Genomic DNA, 23,562 nt, shown 5'->3' with positions numbered 1-23,562 from the left:
CTTCAGGTGACCTTGACACCCACCCTAATGCATGGGAGCAACATCAAATCACATGTTTGAACGTTTGAAACCACGAAAAGCTTGCAAACGCGCGGCTAATGCGAGCCGACATGCGCCGAACCGCGATTTCGGCCAAACATGGTCACAGAAAAGAGGTCACAGGTCAAAGGTCATTGGGGTCAGGGTCATGAAATCTTCAGGGTAGGTGTAAAATTCATCAATGCGAGGGTACTGAAAGTTTCGTCGCGATCGGCCGCTTTTTACGCGAGTTATTCGCGAAAAACCTTAGGGGGGGGTTGCATCAACCCCCCCTGTGCCGGCGAGGGTTAAGGCTGCTGGTCCCTGATAGGCCGGTAAGGCCCTCAGAGGCCGACAAGTAGCCCTCAGAGGTCGCCAATAGGCCCTGAGAAGCCGGCAAGGGGCCCTCAAAGGCCGACAAGGGACACTAAAAAGCAGGTGTGGGGCTCTTATGGAGAGAAGTGTGGCTCTTCGGAGCACATAGGGTGTTCTTCCGAGCACTGTGGGGCCCTTCTGAGTCGAAAGATGCCAGCGTGGACCCTCAGCCGCCAATTGGCGTCGCAAGGCCCCTCTGGCCCGAGAGGCCCCCTGATCCGATGGGGGTACGTGCCCCCTGCTTCCCCTCCCCCGGGTGCAGATAGAGAATGCAATCGGCGGCGGTGCGGAACACAACAATTGCAATCGTTCCTCCTCCCGTCGCGAGGTCGCCCATCCGACCCATATCCCATGATTGTCAATCCTGGGGCTCGGGTCGGCAATGTACCGGCAAGGGAATCAGCTTTAGGTGAGTAAAAAAGTTATTAAGACTTAAGAGTCATTAGTTGTCGTTACGTTCGTCGTTCACTGTTCAGTAATAACAGCTATACGGTGCCAAATGTACCCGACGTACAGCTTGGAGTCGGGCGCCGCCCGGTCTCCACCAGTGACGTCACGCTAATGCTTAGCGACCGGTCTATTGGAAATCGCGGGATGATTCTACCTCTCTTATACGGCCCTGGTTTCAATGGCCGGGAATCCCCGGAAGGGCGGGCGCCGATTCCGCCCGGGTCAGCCTAACATCCAGGCTCGCACGTCCGCCTCGGCTCCGACAGGTCCAGCACGGCGACTACGCGAATGTGAATCATGAATGGGTGGTGGGCGGCGGATGGTGCCACAGGGGAGGGGGAGCGGAGGGGATTAAAGGTGACACTTATGTTGCTTGTGATAACTCGCCTCGCCTCCCTGGGTTCCGCCCAGGTCCAGGGATAATCTTCTCCAGCTTTAGCTAAAGTCTTATATATTTGATTTTTCTAAGTATTATTGGATCTTAGGGCAGGGCAAGGAACAGGACTAGATATGCACAATTTTCTCGAAATCCGGACCCAGCACCGAACCGGCAGCAGCACCGAACGGATCCTTATAGACGGGAAGACAACAAGGTATCGGGTTTGAGGGCACTGGGCAGGGCAGAGAGGGTCACAGGGCCTGAATGCAGAGCAGGGCGCAGGGTCTGAAGGAAGGGCAGGGCAAGGTACAAGACCTTAGGACAGGGCACTGGGCAGGTCACATATCCTAGGGGTATAGAAGGGCAGGACATAACAAGGTGTACGACCCTAGTATAGGGCAGGGCACAAGGACTGGAGAGCGCATGTATGTGCTTAGGTGAATAGTAAATCAGGGCATAAAGCAATCAGAAAGGCAACATCTGTTGCATAGTAAAAGACTGAGGCATGTTAATTATTTTTGCTTGCACTTTTCCGCTGAAACCGTGACATTTCAGTGTGGGACGCAGTGGTCCAAATTTCGCGAGGGCTACGTCCCAAAGGCAGGGGGCTGCGTCCCAAAATGGGACGCAGTCAGTATGTTAAAATATGCCCTGAGTAGGTACACTGCAATTTCAAACCTTTTACAGAACTTTTGTGTATGGGATAGTTTTCCAAAATCTTCGTGTTTCATAAATCAATAATAATCACTCAAAAAAAAAATGAAGGGGGGCCCAAAACTTCAAGAAGGGCCCCTTGAGAAAACTTTGCACCCCCATCCAAAATTACCTTCCGCCGCCACTGATGACGACACTCCAGTAATGCACCGCTGCAACCCGCTGCGCTAAAAGGATACGACTACACTTGCTGTTTTGAGTGTTTCTTCGTCAGCCGTGCAGCGACCAGCGCACAAGCCACCATATTGAGATTGGCGTACAAACTTACGACGCATTGAGCTGAGGACATCTTTTGCGTTGCGCCGTGCGCAATACATTTAATAATGTAGAATTTCGAAGGCTACAGGTACACATTCGGCAGAAAGTACATACAAGAAAATAATTCGCAAGAAATGACTCGATGACAACGCACCCGTCACCACCCAATTTCCAGGTGTAGGCCGCTCCATACCTCGATTACCGCCGACCAAGGCCCAAAGCGCCGGCCTCAACTCACGACCTTCGCCCAGTTCGCGGCCAGTTTTTAGTCAGCGCTGATGAGACACCACAGATAAAGCCTCTAGTGCAGGTCAGCACGCCACAAGCACGCCGCAGTGAATCGTGGCGTGTTATCTAGCGCACCTGCCTGCCACCGAGTAAACTGCCGCTAAACCGGACCGAGTGGTGAGGGACATAAGAGAGTGGTGAGGGGCCTAAGACAAAAGGACATAAAGAAATGGGCGGTCGAGCCGTGTGGTTAGCGGTGGAAGGGCTGGTGCAGAACCGGCAGCTAGACTTGGAGGTCACTATTGCGGCATTGCGTGCACAATATCAAAGGATCTCAGGAAGGCACCGGTTCGGCGCCCGACGTATAATGCGAAATGTGCACCATATGCACACAATGTGCAAGGTGTACAGAATGCATTTATGCATAAGAATGGCTGAATATTGCGAGCACCTAATATTGCATGACAGAGTGGCATGCTGTAAGTCAGGATCGGGATCACTGAACCTAACTGTCACGTCACTGTCCATTTTCAAATCAGGGCGCTGTTATCAGCTCCTCCAATAGAAAATACGCTCCGGCACTGTAGTTTCCTAGGTCAAAAAGAGCCCCGTCGCCATCTTACTTCATCTCCACAGCCGTCTAGAGTCTAGACCGAAACCAGCCACGAGGTGTCCGAGCCGTCGCCGGCTTTCGCTACCAGTCACAACTCACAATTGGACTAGCTACCGCCGTCGGCAGCGTTCGCTATAACGGTGGAGGAACTGCCACACCTGGAACACTACAGTCCGTAGCTCGTACGGCCACAGCCTGTACCTCGTAACGCTACAGTTCGTCTCATAACACTGACTGTCCGGGGTCGATAGTGATCCTGAAGAGTGATAACAGCGGCCATTCGTCATCAGCAATTCAGCGAGGCATTGCCATTCGCCTCCTGGCAACTCAAGGAGTGCCACTACCCTCCGAAGTCAGTAAACACCATAGCCCCTGGTGTTTGACTACCCACCATAGCCCCTGGTGACCCCTGGCTTCCAATCCAGCTAATAGAGCCGGTTGGTCCCCTGTCGCCACTTCGCTCCGCCCAACCCGTCCGACCCACGTCTGTTTACGGTCCCATTCAGTATGCTAACCACGCCTCCAGCTTTTAGCGCTTATAACACGCACAGCAGCCGGCAGGCAACATTTCATCAGAGCGCCATCATCTGTCGACGGTGCGCCTTTATCCGCCGCCACTGCGCCGTTATATGTCTGTTGGGAGTCCTGTTTCCCGGAAAGTTGCGAGTGCGAGTGGCGGCGGGCGAGTGTAACTCGTGGGCTATGGACAGGATACGGTTAGATACGGCGTCATCGCTGGGAGCACAGCGAGCCTGTATACAGTGAAACAGCGACTCAGCCTCATGACTGATCAGTTTGGTTTCCTCGTCACCGACACACCCCGTCTATTCGGTATTAGGGTCCCCTAATAAAGTTTAGTGGCCCCTCTGGAGTGTGAAGACCAGCTGGGCCGGAGGTGGGTTGGGGAGCGGCAGTCCGTGGGGAGGGGCGAGGGCGGGGAGGGCGAGGGAGGAGACGAGAGGACAGACGTCAGTCAGTGAGAGGGGACGACGGTGACAACAGAGGCGGGCCGCGAGTGGCGCGTCTGGTGGTGTGATTGCGCGTGTGTGGTAGGATAGCGTGCGTGTGCTGGCATCACGCAGCCTCTATCGTGCACGGTACGGTGGTGAGAGCCAGAGCGGGACGCGGACCATGGACTTCCATCGTGTCAAGCTGCCCTGGTGTTTGAGGGATGTCGATTGACACTGCCCTGGTTTTGAAGGGTGTCGATTCACACTGCCTTGGTGTTTGAAGGGTGTCGATTCACACTGCACTGGTGTTTGCGAAGGGTGCCTATTAACACTGCCCTGGCGTTTGAAGGGGTCGATTCACACTGCCCTGGTGTTTGAAGGGTGTCGTTTCACACTGCCCTGGTGCTTGAAGGGTGTCGATTCACACAATTCCTTGGTGTTTGCGAAGGATGTCGATTCACATTGCCCTGGTGTTTGAAGGGTGTCGTTTCACTCCGCGCTGGTGTTTGCAGGGTGTCGATTCACAATGCCCTGGTTTTTTGAAGGGTGTCGATTCACACAATTCCCTGATGTTGCGAAGGGTATCGATTCACACTGTCATGGTGTTTGAAGGGTGTCATTCAAACTGCCCTGGTGTTAAAGGGCGTCGATTCGCACTGCCCTGGTGCTTGCGAAGAGTGTCGATTCATCCTGCCCTGGTGTTTGAAGGGTATCTTCACACTGCCCTGGTGTTTGAAGGGTGTCGATTCACACAATTCCTTGGTGTTCGCGAAGGGTGTCGATTCACGCTGCACTGGTGTTCGAAGGGTGTCGATTCACACTGCCCTGGTGTTGGAAGGGCGACGTTTCACACTGCCCTAGTGTTGCGGAGGATGACGCTCGTTGGGTGAGCACTGCGCCTTGTGTGATGGGCCACCGGGCATTCAAATAGCACTTTTTCTGCTCTCGAGAACCAGTCCTTCTGGTAGCTTAACGAGGAGACTCTGAGTGTGCCAGTCTCCTACCATTACCTGTCGGTTCCAGTTGGGGCTTTTGGTGGCGGATGAGGAGCGCAACCGAAAAATGGGTGAGTACGGCCAACAACAGCCAAACTGGAATGGGTCGCAGCACGGGACACAGTAGCGACAGAGAGGAAACACTAATCGGTATTAGGGTCCCCTAATAAAGTTTAGTGGCCCCTCTGGAGTGTGAAGACCAGCTGGGTCGGAGGTGGGTTGGGGAGCGGCAGTCCGTGGGGAGGGGCGAGGGCGGGGAGGGCGAGGGAGGAGACGAGAGGACAGACGTCAGTCAGTGAGAGGGGACGACGGTGACAACAGAGGCGGGCCGCGAGTGGCGCGTCTCCCACCCCCCATCCCCAACGGCGCCAATGTCCTCAACATTGTCTCCTCCGTCTCTTTTGCGTTTTTTTTTTTATTACTTCTCTCCCTCTCTCGTCCGACGTCGTCTCACCCACGGTTGTGGCGGATGAGGAGCGCAACCGAAAAATGGGTGAGTACGGCCAACAACAGCCAAACTGGAATGGGTCGCAGCACGGGACACAGTAGCGACAGAGAGGAAACACTAACAGCGGACTTCGATCGGCAGGCTGCGGGGAGTAGAACTGACACCAGTTACCGCACAAATCGGAGATCAGGAGAGATCGTATACCCAACTGCAAGCTCAAGTTTCCTTACCTGTCATTACTTACGACAGATCCAGATAGATCGGAGAAATGGTCGCATATTTCAAACATTCAAGGAAAGTATGAGCTTTTAAATTGAGTCTGAAAGGAAACTTTACCGCGATGAAGAAACGTTTATGAGCTAGTCTGATTTGTTGAGAGCACGTAATTTTCTCACGTTGATGGTAGAGAGACATTATTTTTACACGTCGGTAAAAGGTACACATCATTTCCAAACGTTTACAGAGTTTGATCATCCGCAGTCATTTTCACACGCTGGATCATCCGTTCTGCCTGTGGCTGTGAACTGAATACTGAATAAGCAGTATTAAGTAGGTGTGGCGTCTCGCTGATTACTGACTAGTATATAATTTTTCAGACCGGAGAAACCGATCAAATATCACTCCGAGTTCCGACCATCGAATGAGTTTTACCACCCAAAAGATCGGCTGAAAACGCATTGCACTTTCCACATTGGGTACAATCGTGAGCCGAAAGTCCTGGCCGGTAGCGACAGGAGTCCTTTTTAGCCATTATTTTGTTGCAACAAACAGTCATGCAGATTTCATCATGAAGACGAAAAACGTGAAAAGCCCCGCCGTGCCGAAACAAGTCAGACCGGATGGAAGCGCTGCGGCTGCGCAACCAGCCGACGATTTGCAACATCGAGGGAGGCAGAAGCGTTTGCTAACCTGGACGGAGAAGCCGCTGTGGCGAGCCGACGTCGGCAGATGATCCAAGCGGTGAGCCCTGTCCACGTGACGTCCACTTTCAGGGTTCAGTCTCACAGCCCGATCCACATCCCCACGGCCCCCGCTTCCACTCCCGAGAACGGTCTCGTTCAGCTAGGAAAATTACTCGTTGTCTGCACTCGATCGAATTTCATTCGTTCCCAGACTGGAACCCGTCTCTACGCACCAGTCCCGTTCAGTCTCGCCCGTCGCTCCCCGCGCCGCGCCGTCCCACTCACTCTCACTCGGTCGACCGCCACCCGCGGACTGACGCCGAGCGCCGGTCGCCCCCGGCCCCCGGCGCGGCGGCCGCCAGCCACCAACACTTTCTCCCGACGAACGACGGCCGCGCCGGCCAGCTCACGTGACGTGACGGCACTGCGTGACGCTGTGACCGGTCACGGCGCGGGTCACCGAACGCTTGGGTGCAGCCGCCAGGTCATGACGGATCGAGAGACGAGTCATGACGACCACGTCATGTTGAAAACGAGAGTCGGGTGAGAAGGAGTAGGTGTGGAGCGGCCGGGGCGGAAGGGCAAAGGTCACGCAAGGCGTGAATCGCGTTACGTCACACCCCACAGGTCACCTGCATTTTCATGTTGATGAAATGGTTAACGCAAACCATAAAGAAAAGTACAAAAAAAATCGTTACAAAGCGCGGTCACATGACGCCATGACAGGTTACGAAGCGCGGCAACATAGGGATGCACCAAGTTTGCCTACTATTGTTTACTTGATGCCTTTCGACTCCGAGATAATTGATTGCTGCTATATCGGTGTACGAGGAAACAGTAACGTAATTAACGGCAACGGCTTAGTATGTCACGACAGTCTTGTTACCCAATGACTCAGTGAGCTCACAGTTTGCAGCTTTTTTCCTTACAGCTCACTATCATTGCCTTCATACACCGATACAGCCTTAATAATCGGCACAGTTTTAAAAATGACCACGATCGGAAGCATGAAATTTTTTTTTATAGGAAACCAGCTCAATTTACCTCGAACAAGTCACCAGTGTGTACCAATATGAAATTGCTTCTAGTCCACCAGCTGTAAAATGCCTAACATGCCATCAATATCTGCTGGGATGAATGTAACAAGTATGTACAGCCCACCGCTAAAGTAATGTAGGGTTTTACCACTGAACTCTATAATGGGTTTTACCAATCTCAACGATTGGCTTTGACTGGCGATTGTTTAATGCGGAGTGATCGAATAGAAGACGTCAATAGATAAACTTGCAGCTGCAAGGGTGACGATACATATGTTACGGGCCAAGTGCGAAGGCTAGTCCGTTTGCGAACGGACTAGTCCATTCGCGAATGGACTAGGCCGTTTGCGAATGGCGGTCCGTTCGCAAACGGACTAGTCCGTTTGCGAATGGACCGCCATTCGCGAATGGCCTAGGCCGTTTGCGAACGGACGGGTTTGTGGCGTTGCACTTAGCCGCCGGAAGCATGGATCCTCGGATTGGGGTACGATTCCGAATGAATGGGGGACCGCTGGTCGATGCAGGGGCGTCGCCGACGGGGGGGGGGGGTCGGAGGGGTCCGGACCCCCCCCCCACACACACACATTCTTGAAAATATGCCGGTCCGACGCCCCCCCCCTCCCCCCCACACACACACTTTTGGCCACGAAAATCGATCAAGAATAAAATAAAATATTTTAAAAACGATTTTGGTGCATTCTCAAAATAAAATTGTCTAAATCCGAGGAGTTTTCAGTATTTGGTGGGGATTACTTTGACTGACCGTCCGACCAGATCCCCTAGTCGAAAATCCGTGGCGACGCCACTGCGTCTATATGTTTAGTTTGTTCTCCGGAGCAGATCTGCGAGCTGGCGCAACTCTGGGTTAAGGTCTCCACACGCCTGGTCCATTCGGGATGCGACTTTCCGCTGAACCCTGCACAACGCGGAAATTATAGCAACGTGTTGCCGCTGGCCAGGCTTCGGCCACCGATCTGGATCTGGGGAGGTCAAATATCCCCGTGACCTTCGAACAGCGGAGAGTCGCGTGGTGTGCGGAGACCATTAGTACCGTGCTCCGGGCTCCCCGCTGATGACCCGACCTGACCTTGGTCGAGTTTGTGGCGCTCGATTCATTCTGCTCTGGTGTGGTGTACCGGGACGGTGCGGCTTGTGTGTGGTGAGTGCGGTGCGGTGAGTGTTCGAAAAACTGTTGTGTTGCATTGCATTTAACCCGCGCCCTGCTGGGGGGCGCGGGTTACAACACCCGCGGGCGCGGGTGTTTGAACACCCCCCCCCTTGTGGTTTTTCGCGAATATCTAAAAAACGGCGGCGCTCCGCGCCGCCGTTTTTGGTACACCTTATCATACATCAATTCTACACATGTTGTGAAAATTCAGACCAAGGTCATTCAAGGTCAGGTCACCAGGTCACTTAAAGTGACCTCACCTCATAAAAAGTTTCAATGTCTGTCATAGCTACACCGAGTGACCGATCGCTTTGAAACTTTCAGTGATTGCTAAGAGCAATAGCATGTACAAAATGTATATCTCAGAATTTTGATATCGATGACCTAAGGTCAGGTCAATTTTGCGACCTCCCCATTATAAGTCAATGGGAGAAAATTGAAATGCGCCTGTTTTGGAAGAAAGACATTATAAACACTCCCAAACACTGAATTACAAGTGGTTTAGACACACTGAACATGAAAACGGTGTCCGTGACCCCTGTTTATGCCCTGAGGTCATCTTAGGTCACGAATGGTATCTAATAGTTTTTCGCAAATAACTTTTGATAGAGGCATGCTAGAGCGATGAAAACGCCTTAGATGTGTTCAGCTCGACGATACGGATCGGCTGATATGCAACATGACCCTTTCCGGTCAGGTCATGACCTTGACCTGAGGTCAAATTTTCAAGTTGACCTTTCAAGGTCAAGTTATAGTTCATTCGATGCGTCTTGACGAGAGGAACACGATGCCGGTAAAAATAAGCTCGTACAAGGCTTGGGTCAAAAGTTATTGCAGAAAAACTGTTTCCGAAAAAATCGGCTATTTTTGCAGTTTTTGCCCCCTGCAGGCAAAACCGTTGACGTTAGGTCAAACCTGAGACAGTTACTCAGAAAGGGCGTTAATAGGGCTATCGAATGCGCTTTTCCGCGGCGCTGTAGCTCTATTGGTTCCCGAGTTATGCGTTGGCTTCTTGGAAATTGTCGACATTCGACCTGGAAATCGGCGAAATTTTGCCTTCAATGACCTCTGGTGACCTGACCTTTGACCTGACCAAAAAATTGACCGAAGTGATTTCCTCATTATTTTTGACGCTCTTTCGAACGCCGCCTTCCGCGTATCGCTACGTGGCCCAGGAGCCGAGTTAGAAGGGGGGTGTTCAAACACCCCCCCCCCCCCAGCAGGGCGTGGAAATCCAGGACCCCAGCCGGGCGCGGGTTAACAATACGCGCACTGGGGTGGCTATCAAAGCATACAAAAGCGCAGCGTACAATCCTCAAAACATACAAAATCGCAACATACAGCGCGCAAAACCTACAAAACAGGCCAGGTAGGGGACAGCCCAAACGTACAAAAGCGCAGCGTACAAAATCCCAACGTACAAAAGTTTACCGTCCAATGGGTAAAGCGTACAATGGCAAATCAAACAATGATCAAAACGTACAAAATTGGAACGTACAATGGCAGATCAAACAAACGCGTATCATACAAAATTGCAACCTACAAAACGAGATGATCGTATCATACAAAATCGCATCGTCTAAAATCAGAAGGTACAAAATGCCTCTGGTTGACGCCGGGTGAATTGATATTTAACAAGTCAGCCACCAGATGGGGTAATGGTGCTGTGGCAGTAGTTTTTTGGAAGCCACCAGGAAATAGAGTGGAATGCCACTAAGTCCCTTAGAAACACGATACCTCTGGACGCTGCACCGGCCGGCTATCGACGCTGCGGGCGGTCGGAGGGTGCCGAGGGGAATGGTTCCGAGCAGGCGGGAACACGATACCTCTGAACGCTGCACCGGCCGACTATCGACGCCGCGGGTGCCGCGTGGACCGGTGCCGAGCAGGCGACGAGGAGAAGCGGGCATCAAGACCGTGAGAAATCTATTATATTGGCGGGTGTGCATATGTAGGTAAATGAGGCAAACGTGCATAGGTATGTAACACCTTCATCGTATTGTATTGTATTGTATTTACATTTAAGAGCGATCCACATACAAAGTGCGTGGCGATTACTGCTCAGAATCCGTATCCGCGGTTGCTAATCTAATCATTCAAAACAGTTGCACATTCACTCACGTCAAAACAAGGACAAAACACTCTCAGGACAGCCTCATCGCTTTTACCCACCCCTATCCTATTGGTCAGCGACGATGTGCTGATTCATCGTCCACGATTGCGGCTTTAACAGCGCGGGCGAAGCGGGCGGGAGGCAGCTGCGACAGGTGAGGTGGCAGGCTGTTCAGCAGAGCTGCAGCTCGATAGCCAAACCGCCGCTTGCCCGTTTCCAGCCGTGGACGGGGAAGATGGAAGAAGTGATCTTGCCTGGATGGTCTCTCGCGGATAGCGCTATTAGCGACGAACAGGGCTGCTAGTTGCTCAGGTTCACGGCGCTGTATGACCTTGTGTGCGATGACAAGGGTGTGGAAATCGGACATACCGCGCGGGGACAACCACCCGAGTTTTGTTCGCAGGTCGGAGACATGGTCAAATTTACGGCGGCCGAAAATAACTCTAGCGGCGAAGTTAAGAATTTTTTGGAGTCGATCGAAATTTTTTTGGGACCCATTACCATAAACTGAAAGGCAGTACTGGATACGCGATACAACGAGTGCCGTCACGAGCGTTCGAATGATGCCATCTGGGAGACAGTGGCGCGCATGTGAAAGACCAATCAACAGTCCCGTACACCGGCGGCAGAGTTCAGAGACGTGTGCGTCCCATGACATAGTGCTGTCAAAAGTGACGCCAAGGTTCCCGACTTGTGCGCACGGTTGCAACGCTGCGTTGCGGAATGGTACTCTAAAGTCTGGTAATTTACGAAGATTTTGACGAGTGCCAAATACAATAAGCTGTGTTTTACTTGCGTTCACTTTGAGGGCGTTAGCGCAAAACCAGTCGTTGAGAGACGCGAGCGAGTCCTCCATGCGCGAGATGAGAACTTCGAGGTCCCGAGCTGGACCGCTAACCAATACTTGAGTGTCATCGGCATACTGAAACACTTTTGCGTCGCCCGCGTATAGCGATAAGTTGTTAGAGAAAATGGTGAAAAGAAGCGGCCCTAACGCAGAGCCCTGGAAGACACCCATGGCATTAGAAAGAGGTCTAGACAGCACTCTACGTCCGGATACATCTTTCAAAGACACGCTCTGAGTGTGTCCATGTAGATAGGCGGCGAACCAGGAAATTTCAATGCCGTGTAACATCAGTTTTTGCATCAGAAGATCGTGGTCAATCACGTCGAAACATTTACTGAGATCGAGAAGGCATAGCATTGACAAATCCCCCCTATCAGTGGCGGCCAGGATGTGTTCAGTGACAGACAGCAACGCGGTTTCCGTGGAGTGCCGGGGGCGGAAGCCGTGCTGGGAGGATGCCAGAAGGTGATTATGGGAGAGGTAGGCGTAGAGCTGCTGATGGACAATGCGTTCAACTACTTTCATGATTACAGGAACTAGGGAAATGGGTCGGAAGTTTGCGGGGTCTGAAGGGTTACCAGACTTGAACAGAGGGTGAACTATGGAATGTTTCCATGAATCGGGGATGTCAGATTGGATTAAGCAGGTATTGATAATATGCAGGATGACGCCACCAATAGCGGGGAATCCGAATTTCAGCATGCGGACACAGACGTTATCGGAGCCGCAGGCACTCGAGTTACGCATGCTGAAAATAATCCGCTCGAGCTCCCCCAGTGTTATCTCACGAAGTTGAAAACTGCATGCGCCGATACGGGTGAGACGCACATCCAAATCGGTGGGAGTGTTTTGGGCTCGGATCTCGTCAGCGACACGAGGACCGACAGATACAAAAAATGAATTTAAATCATCGGCAGATAGATCGGGCTGGACGTCTGGGCCGTCCTTCTTCGCGGCTACCACTGACCTGATGCACTGCCAAACTTTGTTGGGGCCCCGCTCCCCAATTTCCCTCCGTATCTCTATTCGCCTGTCTCGACGCACTGCCGCCCGGACTGAGCGGTTTAGGTCTCTGTATTCGCTCGAGTTGCGGCCTAGATGGCGAAGCGCAGCGCGACGTTGAGACATGAGGTTACGGGTGGCGGCGGATACGGGAGGAGCGGTCGGGTTACGGATAGACACACGCTTGATTGGGGCATGGGCATCAAAAACAGGTACGAAGAACGACAAGAAAGCATGCCACTTGTCACTGACAGTTTCGGCAGAGAAAACATAATCCCAGTCGACATCGAGTAAGTCGTGATACAGTGCAGGGTGATCTAGGCGCTTAAAAGAGCGAGATGAGATAACGGCGGGCTTTTGACGCACTTTCGGCACATTGACAATCACGTCGATGATTTTATGGGGACTGAAGTGACAATAATTAACGCTGGTGTCACACACAAGTTCGCGTTTGTTAACAATACATACATCCAATAGAGAGCCGGAGGTAAAAGTTGGATTTGTTACTAGTTGATCTAAAGAATAATTCGATAAGAAGCTGATCAGATGTTGAGACGCGCGGAAACTCGGCCCCTTCAATAGGTCACAGTTGAGGTCCCCGCAGAGAACGAACGGTACTCTGGGGTAATCGATGAGGACCCGCTGCAGCTGGGCCTCGAGGTCCGTGAAGTCGGCGAGCAGGGCAGCCTCAGAGTGTCGGGGTGGCCGATAAAGGGAGCAGATGATTATCTGTTGGCCCTTGTCCAGCTTCAGCAGCGCCCACTGCGACTCCAGCTTGCTTTCGGAGCTCCCGCTGCCGGGGATCTTCAGTGTCATTGACGTCAAACTGTTTTTAGTGATGATGGCTACGCCGCCATAACCGCTGCCATCTGGGCGGTCCACACGACTGAGCGAGTAGCCCGGAATGACCAGGAGGCGTTTCGGGGTAGACGGACGTAGCCAGGTCTCGGAAAGCACCATTACGTCGTAGTTGCGACGAGAGAGTTCGCAGGTCAGCTCTTGAAGTTTGGGTTTGATACTTTGAATATTTAGGGCGCCGATCAGCAATTTGGGCGGGTCGGTCGGCCGGCTGGACTGGAGAGTCCTCGATGCGGGGCGGGGTCCACATGCCGCTTCCGCAGGGCTGAGGGGGCGTGATCGATTAAGACAGCGGATGAGATACGCGGGAAGACTGCGCCGGATAGTCTCGGCTACTTCACGAGTGGTGTCGTTGCTTAGTCGGTCACGCACCGCCATCAGATGGTCACATCACATGCTTGGTCACATAGCCCTACCCACGCACTGCGGGGGGGGGACTGTTTGAACAACCCCTCCGGTTTCTCGCGAATATCTAAAAAACGGCGGCTCAGAGTGCCGCCGTGTTTTGCACATCTTATCATACATCTTTTCTACACCTTCTGTGAAAACTTCAGACCAAAGTCATCCAAGGTCAGGTCACCATATCACGTCAAAAGACCTTACTACATGAAAAGTTTCAATGCCTGTCACAGCTACACCGAGTGACTGATCACTTTGAAACTTTGAGCAACTGATAAAACAACAGTATACACAATACACATAATGTATACAATAATTATAACAATGATACACAAAATGTATCTCTCGGAATTTCGATATCGGTGACCTAAGGTCAGTTCAATTTTGCGACCTCTCCATTATAAGTCAATGAGAGACAATTGAAAGGCGCCTCTTTTGGCCGAACGTCATTCTAATCACTTTCAAATATCGAATTACAAGTAGACATGACAAACTGAACCGGAAAATGGTACCCGTGACCCCTCTTTATGTCCCTGAGGTCATCTCAGGTCACGATCAATGGTATCCTACAGTTTTTCGCAAATAACTTTTGACAGAGACATGCTAGAGCGATGAAAAAACCTTATATGTATGTGTTTGGCTCGACAATACGGATCGACTGATGCAGCATGACCTTTTCTGGTCAGGTCATGACATTGACCTGAGGTCATGACCTTGTCATGAGGTCATGACCTTGACCTAAAGTAAATTTTTCAAGTTGAACTTTTGAGGTCAACTTATAGTTCTTTCGATGCGTCGCCTTGACGAGAGGAACACGATGCTGCTGAAAGTAAGCTCGTGCATGTTTTGAGTCAAAAGGTATTGCAGAAAAACAGTTCCCGCAAAAACCATCTACCTATTCTGGCAGTTTTTGGCCCCTGCACGCTAAACCGTTCCTAATCTATGCGCCGGTTTGTCGAAATTATCGAAGTTTGACCTGGAAAGTGGCGAAATTTTACCTTTGGTGACCTCTGTTGACCTGACCTTTGAGCTGACCTAAAATGTGGCCGATATAATTTCTTCATTACTTCTGCCGCTCTTTCGAACGCCGTCTACGGCGTGTCGCTACGTGGCCCAGGAGCCGAGTGAGAAGGGGGGTGTTCAAACACCCCCTCTCCCCAGTGCAGATGGCGCCGAGCACCGGCCCGGCGCCGGTTAGTCAATCGCATGGCGTTTAACATAACGGTACATCATCGGTGTTTAACCCGCGCCCTGCTGGGGAGGGGGGGGGGGGGTGTTTGAACACACCACACTCCCCTGTGTTTTTTTCACAAAAATCTCAAAAACGGCAGCGCTTAGCGACGCCGTTTTTGGCACACCTTATAATACATTTTGTACATACTATTGCTCTTAGCAATCGTTGAAACTTTCGAAGCGATCGGTCACTTGGTGTAGCTATGGCGGACATTGAAACTTTGCATGAGGTGAGATCACTTCAAGTGACCTGGTGACCTGACTTTAAATGACCTTGGTCTGAAATTTTTAAAACATGTGTAGAATTGATGTATTATAAGGTGTGCCAAAAACGGCGGCGCTCCGCGCTGTAAACTATACTGAGATAAACTCTGCATATCTCAGAGTTTTGATATCGATGACCAAAGGTCAGGTCAATTTTGCGACCTCCCCATTATAAGTCAATGGAAGAAAATTGAAAGGCGCCTCTTTTGGACCAAAGCCATTATAAACACTCCCAAACACTGAATTACAAGAAACTAAGACACATTGAACATGAAAATAGTATCCGAGACCCCTGTTTATGCCCCTGAGGTCATCTCAGGTCACGAATAGTATCTAACAGTTTTTCGCGAATACCTTTTGATAGAGGCATGCTAGAGCGATGAAAACGCTTTGGATGTGTTCAGCTCGACGATACGGATCGACTGATATGCAACATGACCCTTTCCGGTCAGGTCATGTTGGTAAAAGTAAGCTCGTGCAAGGCTTGAGTCAAAAGTTATTGCAGAAACACTTTCCAAAAAATCGTTTATTTTGGCAGTTTTTGCCCCCTGCAGGCAAAACCGTTGACGCTAGGTCAAATCTGAGAGAATTATTCAGAAAGGGCGTTAACCCGCGCCCCACTGGGGTCTGCGTATAACACGCCCTACTGGGGGGGGGGGGGGGCTATTCATAGCCCCCCTCCTAACTCCGAAACTACTGGGCCGATCGTCAAAATTCAAACGGCGTCTGAGAGCCGCGGAAAAACTGTCGAGCGAAACCTAATTTCATTGACCTCGAGGTCACCGATGACGTCACAGGTCAGGTCAAAGGAAAAATTATTAGCATTTTGGCTTCTTCACGTTTTGGGCACTGGCCGCCGTCTTACAAGTCAGATCAGGCTCATTTTTGGTTCACACACTCGTGAACAGATGCTCTAGATACTTTGAGTGTACCAAACTTGTACTTTGATTTTCAGGTCAAGGTCAGATCATCACAGGTCACGAAAATATTATATCATCCCTCGGTCACGTGACACATGTTTTATGGTCCATTTAGGCCAAACATTTCGAATGTGATGTCGTCTGTGTCATTCGAGGTCATTTTGAGTCAAATTTAGCTTAGGTCAGGTCACTTTCAGGTCAAAAAAGGTCAAATTTTGAAGTTACAATTTTTCAACAAAAAAGGTGTCTATTGGATGCAGTTTGAGCTCAGGAACACGATCGTGCTATTTATATTGGCGTACGATGTCAAATTCGTGCTGAAAAATTGATTTGAAAAATTAATAATTGTTGATTTTTTGCAATAATGCGTATAACTTGGCCATTTTTGAAGATATTTAGCTAAAACTTGCTAGAGTTAGTCATAATAATGCGTTCTATCACATGTGTTCCGGTTTTTTCGAAAAGTCAAAAAGTTGAAAAAATGTAAAAATATAAATTTTGAATTATATTATATAAAATTTTCGAAAGTTTCAAAATTTCGAAAATCCGATATAGCAGTTTGATAGCGCAGTCTATTCTGAGTCCTCTCATGCAAAGAAATTGGATCTAGCTTAAAACTGAGCTCTTGGGATTGATTGCCGTGGTTCAATGTTTTGCGTCGAAATCGGCCGAACATGACGTCACTCTGACGTCATTTCCGGCCGACCTATGGTTGGTACGAAGTTCAAATTTTGACACAAGGTGTCAAATTGATGCAGCCGAAGGTACTGAAAGTTTGGCGTTGATACGTCAAGCGGTTTGGAAGTTATTGCAGAAAAACGGGAGGGGGCTATAAATAGCCCCCCCCCCCCCCAGTGGGGCGCGGGTTAATAGGGCTATCGAAGTCGCTTTTCCGCAGCGCTGTAGCTATATCGGTTCCCGAGTTATGCGTTGGCTTCTTGGAAACTGTCGACATTTGACCTGAAAATCGGCGAAATTTTGCCTTTGACCACTGGTGACCTGACCTTTAGCCTAACCAAAAAAGTGACCGAAGTGATTTCATTATTATTTTTGGCGCTCTTTCGAGCGCCGCCTTCCGCGAATCGCTACTTGGCCCAGGAGTCGTGTTAGAAGTGGGTGTTCAACACACACCCCCCCCCCCCCCAGCAGGGCGTGGAAATCCAGGACCCCCAGCGGGGCGCGGGTTAAAACACATTTGGAAAATATAAATATCTTCAATACAATGTACGCTAACCAGTTTTCTCAGTAATTCAGGTAGCAAATATCGTGCTGTGTTGTTTACATCGAGGGTCGAACATAACCCACGCCGTGCTGGTGGCCTAAGTTTTCCGTGTCGTGCTGGGGGGAGGCGTTTTCACGTCCCCGTCTAACTCGGCTCCTGGGTCAAAGGTCACGTCACCAGAGGTCATCAAAGGTAAAATGTTGCCTATTTTAACATTTTCCCAAACACTCAACGCATAACTCAGGAACCAATAGAGCTACAGCGCCACAGAAAAGCGTATTTAACAGCTCTTTCAAAGGCCTTTCCGAGTGTTGTTGTTAGATTTGACCTCAGGTCAAATATAAATCGTGACGTTAGTAACAACGCACGATACGTTAGACGCTGGCAAAACACCAATACGGGCGAGGGTTAAATCATATGTGAGCCAACCAGTTTTTGAGTGGTTAACCTAGCAAACATTGTAAATGTGTTCAACAGGATGTTTACAGTGAGGGTTGAACTTGAAAAAGACGGGCCATTGGACGATGGGACCGCGGCCGGAATTAGCGCGACACTGGTGGATTTGCCGCCCTTTCCCAAACTGAGTTAGACTGTTCCACGTAGTTCAGAAAAGTCCAATTCCATGGACCACGAATCTGCAAATATTTTTCGTCCATGGTGTATAGCGTCCGCGCCACATCAGCCCAAATACAAAGTTCTGTGACAAGCATCGTAGACCCGTTTTCGTACGGAGAAAAGTAGCAGCTAATGTAGGTAAGAAAAAATGTATATTAGACGGCTTTATCAATATTTTCGGAGTCTAACCTTTAGACCATGAAACAAGAAATGTTTAGACCATGGGCTTCACGATGGAAAGAAAAACTTATAACGGAATATATACATACGCTTCAAATGTTAAGTTTGTAGGTGCTTTTAAAATTGTGAGTTAATTTTACTATTATAAACATTCTAGAATGCCGATATGAAAGGTCCCGCTAGGTTGCGCTCTTCTTTTATCAATATGGTCTTTACCGATCAACTGCCTTTCAGAAAATGTATAATTTATCTGCTTCAGCCTGCTACATCGAAAATGAGGGGCATTTTTGTTTTTACTTCAGGTCGCCGGCGCTGGCCGTGCGCGGTTACCACGAGCCGGCCGGAAGCTGGGAGTAACAGATCGACAGATCCTCTTAGGAGTCGAACAAGGCTGCCAAGTGCCAACTATATTTAAGTTTTGTCCGGAAATATCCGTACCTGCTATCGGAGTGTCTGATACACTTTTCTGACCCTCACTTTATTTGTTATATAGTCCATCAGCCTATCAGATTTCCATCATGGTTTTGGTGGCTACATTATTTGCTTATGGGAATTTCCGGTTCCGTCATGACTTGACCGGGCAGGTGATGCCATCTTATCCCGCGAGTTGCTGGGGGGGGGGGGGGGCGTTAAACGCCCCCACTTTTTTCGCCGGGCCATAGCATAAAAACGGCGCGCCGCAGGCGCGCCAAATTTTTGATACCTGTAGGGAATTGATTGAAGTTTATTGTGACGAAGTTTAAAAAAAAAGTCGGTCGGATTCTTTTTTGAAATATCGATGTTTTAGTGACGTCATGATTTCTGAGTTTTCGACCAAAAACGGCATATGTTCAAAAAATCATATAAAATCACAGAATAGACATACAGACATGCCGTAAACGCCATTAGACTGCCAATACCATGAACAATCAAATGGCTATCTTCGATTTTTGATTATTGCTCCGCATATTCCAAAATCTTGAACTGAATCTTGGCAATTTCTCGTGACTACTTCACGACCATGATACTTGCATTTCTTAAATTGAACTTTTTGAGCCAAACACGTACACATATGATAATATGAATGTCACCATCGTGTTCTACGCCCCAAATAACCCATAAAACATGTGTCACAGGCTGCGAATATCAGTTTTGATTTTCGGGGATATGTGCCCACCCGGTTGACCTGACCTTGACCCTGACCTATGCTGGACTGACCCCTACATGAAGCTGACACTCTTGTAGGCCTTATATGATGGATTGTGCACCGTTTTGACAGAGTTTATGACGAGAGGCGCCCATTTCGAAGTCCTGAAGTCCATGCTACTGAAAGCCCGATTTCAGGTGTTTGACCTGACCTTGACCCGACCTGTGACCTCAAAATTCAACTTTAAAGTACTCATCTGAAGCGTCTCGTCGCGTTCTTTCGTTTGCCGCCTCGTGCGTTTCGCTGCGCCTATTGGTTCTCGAGTTATCGGCTGGGGGCGTTTAACGCCCCCCCCCCCCAGCAAACGGTGGGTGGCGAAATACCCCAGCAACTGCCGGGTTATCACATGACCGAACCGAGTCAAGGTCAACGCAGGTCAACTGATTAATTAATTAATTAATTAATTAATTAAATGACTAATGATTATTTAATTAAATTTATCAGGAATTGCTTCGAAAGTACACCGACTACCATTTGTATGATTCTATCATCCCTTTCATGTGAAAAGCGGGCACGAAACACGAAAAAGTACCGATGTCGCGCTAATTCTCGCTCCGGTCCCATTGTGCATTGTAAGAAATAGTTTTAGTGTCTATGCTACATATTTTGCGACCGATACCCCCTGAACCCGATTACGACTCGCTGACGAAGTTTTGTAAATACAATTTGAAAGCTCCGACCCGAACGATTTCTTGTGGAGTGAAGCTCTCATTCACTTATTGCATTAACAAACTCCACAGTCCACATCATATCTTTATGTGTAACTAAGCTGTTGGTGGCTTAGTAGCAGGTATTCAAAATAATCTTGAACCGACCTGTGACCTCGGAACTCCACTTGAAGGTACTCATCAGAAGTCTTTCGTAGCGTTATTTTGTTTGCTGCCTCGCCCGTTTCGCCGCGCCTCGAGCTATGGGCTATGGGCTATGGGTTCTCGAGCTATGGGCTGGGAAAGTTTAACCATCAGCCTAGCTGATGGCGATTTTGTATGACACGATCCCTCTCCCACCCCCACCCAGCAAGTGGTGTGTGGCGAAATACTCCAGCAACTGCCGGGTTAACCCTCGCCCGTATTGGTGTTTTGCCAGCCTCGAACGTATGGGGGGGGGGGCGGGTCCGTTGGACCGCCCCCCTTGCCGTTTGGCCCCTGATCGAGCTAGAGCTTCGAGAAAAAATTTAAGGTCCTAGGTCATTGGTTGACTTTCCAGGTCAGGTCAATGACCCACAAGTCTGGAAAATCGGGGCCTATTAGAACATCGTAAAGTGAGGTTGATGAGGGATTTTCGGGGTGCTGATCACGAATATCGTGTTAGTTTTGATCACAGATGATGTCCTAATGCATTTAGGCCAGGTCAGGTCAGGTCAGGCCAATCAGTAGACGTCCTGCCAGGTATTCATAGTACGTGTCAGCCGTTACTGACAGCTTCGTAACATGTTACGAAGACACCAAAACAACTTCGTAAATGCTCAAATGGTTGCTTAATTCGAAATCAGCTCCAAAAAGTAGCCTAGAACTCGAAGAAGTGAACCTAGGTCATCAAAGGTCAATGATCTGACCTGACCTTCAGGTGACCTTGACACCCACCATAATGCATGGGACCAACATCATATCACATGTTTGAACGCTTGAAACCGCAAAAATACCGCAAACGCGCGGCTAATACGAGCCGACATACGCCGAATCGCGATTCCGGCCAAACATGGTCTCGAAAAATAGGCCACAGGTCAAGGTTCATTTGGGACAGGGTCATGAACTTTTAAGGGTAAGTGTACAATTGATTGACTCGACATAACTGAAAGTTTCATCGCGATCAACCGCTTTTTACGCGAGTTATTCGCGAAAAACCATGGGGGTGGGGGTCCGTTCGACCCCCCCCCCCTATACGGGCGAGGGTTAAGTCAGTTAAATTTCTTTCGCAGTTTTCAATTTAATTTACGAATTATGTTCCGGCAGCTATAGTCAAAATGAGCAGAATGCTGCTCAATGTACCAAGCGCAACTTCGTTCTCCGGCCCGCAGAGAGCGGGGATGTAAGTCAGGCACGGCCTTGGCCGTTTCCTCTGGGGCCGCGCCGTCTGCCGAGGGAGGGGAGACCTTGCCCAGTCTGAGGGAGGGGGACGACGGCGCCACCGGGACGCCCCGTCGCTCCGAGACCGGCGCTCACTGTATAAACAAGCAAAAAACGCTGGCCGTGCAAAGCTTGGCTGTGCTTTGACAGAGGAGGCATCTAGTGGAATATTTCGTAACTACACAAACTTCTAACAAAGATGTCGCTTGAAGCGCGGTTGAGATTGTAGGTTTTGATCCAACTGAAAATTGACATCTCAAGGACGACGAAATGATGTAAATTTATATGAAATGGTTTTGTATGATGCGTACTTTGATTAATGCCATTAATTTTCCACTGCCTTTTTGTGTGAAACGATTTTGTACCTTGCGATTTTGTATGACACGATTTTGTATGCTGCGCTTTTGTATGTTTTGACTGTCCCCTACCCGGCCTGTTTTGTAGGTTTTGCGCGTTGTATGTTACGATTTTGTATGTTTTGATGATTGTATGATAAGATTTTGTATGCTTTGATATGGAGCCAGCGCACTGCAGGTTGCTTTCAACCCCCCTGTGGTTTTTCACAGATCACGAGAAAACGGCGGCGCGCAGCAAAGCCAAATTTTGTATACCTTTTCTCCCATATTCTGCGCACATTGTGTGAAAATGCTGACTCCAGATGACCTAAGGTCAGGTCACCAGGCCAGGTTAAGTGACGCCGGTTGAGTTACCAATACTTTGCACGCATCATTTCACACGGGACTTTGCACATGCGAAGTTGACTTGCCAAGTTGACGTCACTTTGCTGGATATTTCGCACTTGGCCTGACTTCGCACTTGGACTGGGAGCATAAACGCCCGTCCATTCGCAAACGGCCTAGGCCAACTGCAATAACGCACATGGACTAGTCCATTCGCAAACGGCCTAGTCCAAGTGCGTTATCGCACTTGGACTAGGCCATTCGCGAATGGACTAGCCTTCGCACTTGGCCCGCAACACATATAAGCTACATTCAAAGTTTCATCGTAGTCTGGCTAATCGTTCCTAAGCTTCAGAAGCAGATCATACCCATGACTGAAACCCCACATTACTTCTGCTGTGGACTGTACGTACCTACTACGTAGTGTTTCCTTGGAGAATAAGTAAAGGGAGCACTAAGTACAGTAATCTACGACTCTGCGAAGAAATGATTTGCCACATTTCGTACCAGCTGGCCCGAGTCTGGACTGCAATTACATTTCGTTCACGTGTCAGACAAGTCAGCGCCCGGGGGCGGTCGCTCTATCATTGTCGTGACCGTCACGCCGGGAGCAATCTGACCAGTGACGTCACGACCACGGTCCAGCTCTCAGCCAATGACCGAGCCAGCGAGCAAGGCGCAGAGGTCATGGACGGTGCCGTCGGCTGGAGAGAGACGGTCCAGAGCACCACAGAAAAAAGACTCAGGACTGAGGAGCGATACCAGAGGCAGAGAGGAATACTGGACACACCGCACCGAACGATAAACCATAACACCTGACTCCTAGCTGGTTGGCAGTTGGCACGCATCGCAAATCGTTTACAGCAGGGGTGGTTAACCTGTCATCGTATTATAATTTGGATTTCCTCGTGATTGTGAACAAATGCAGTTGAATTTAGTACCTACGTCTAGCAAGTTCAACTTTAAATCACATCATGGGCCTCAGTAAGTATCAGCTCTCAGAAGTCAGCAGCAGCGTATCAGAAGGCCCACCTTCCTATTCCTACTGTTTTATCGTGACCGGGCGTGGCACCGGCCGGCCGGTGACCGCTGACCCCTTGACCTCAGTACGCTCCACGCGGCAGCCCTAATCCCCGAGCGACAACCCGTGCCGTGGGAAACAGCCCACTGTTCTGGGAACACGGCATGCCGCCGTCTCAGCGGCCAGCTCACACACACATAGACAGATGCCGGGGTATCTGCGGCGGCCGTGGTGCGCTGACGACGTGCGCGGCGCGGCGGCACCCGTCACCGCCGACCTGGGTCAGAGGTCAGCCGTCAGCTTCCGGCGCCGGCCGAGGTAACAGGGCCCGAGCGCGGCGGGCGGCGGGGGCGGCATTGTTGCACCGCGCGGGAGTGCGCCTCGGGTCACCTCTCAGCGCCGGCGTATATGGAGGCGGCGC

At 50.1% G+C, this 23,562-nt stretch overlaps 1 protein-coding gene across 1 annotated transcript in view; it reads right to left on the bottom strand.

Moving 5' to 3' along the window:
- LOC122386364 overlaps positions 1-6,720 on the bottom strand; it is a 48,280-nt gene extending 41,560 nt beyond the window's left edge. The window contains exon 1 of the mRNA XM_043375516.1: positions 6,338-6,720. The gene's annotated coding sequence lies outside the window, so the exon portion shown is untranslated. The remainder of the gene's footprint in view (positions 1-6,337) is intronic.
- Between the last annotated feature and the right edge of the window lie 16,842 nt (positions 6,721-23,562).

The sequence above is a fragment of the Amphibalanus amphitrite genome, unplaced genomic scaffold (assembly GCF_019059575.1).
Source record: "Amphibalanus amphitrite isolate SeventyFive unplaced genomic scaffold, NRLGWU_Aamphi_draft 000248F_arrow, whole genome shotgun sequence".
NCBI lineage: Eukaryota > Metazoa > Arthropoda > Thecostraca > Balanomorpha > Balanidae > Amphibalanus > Amphibalanus amphitrite.
This window is presented reverse-complemented; position numbering and strand designations above follow the sequence as displayed.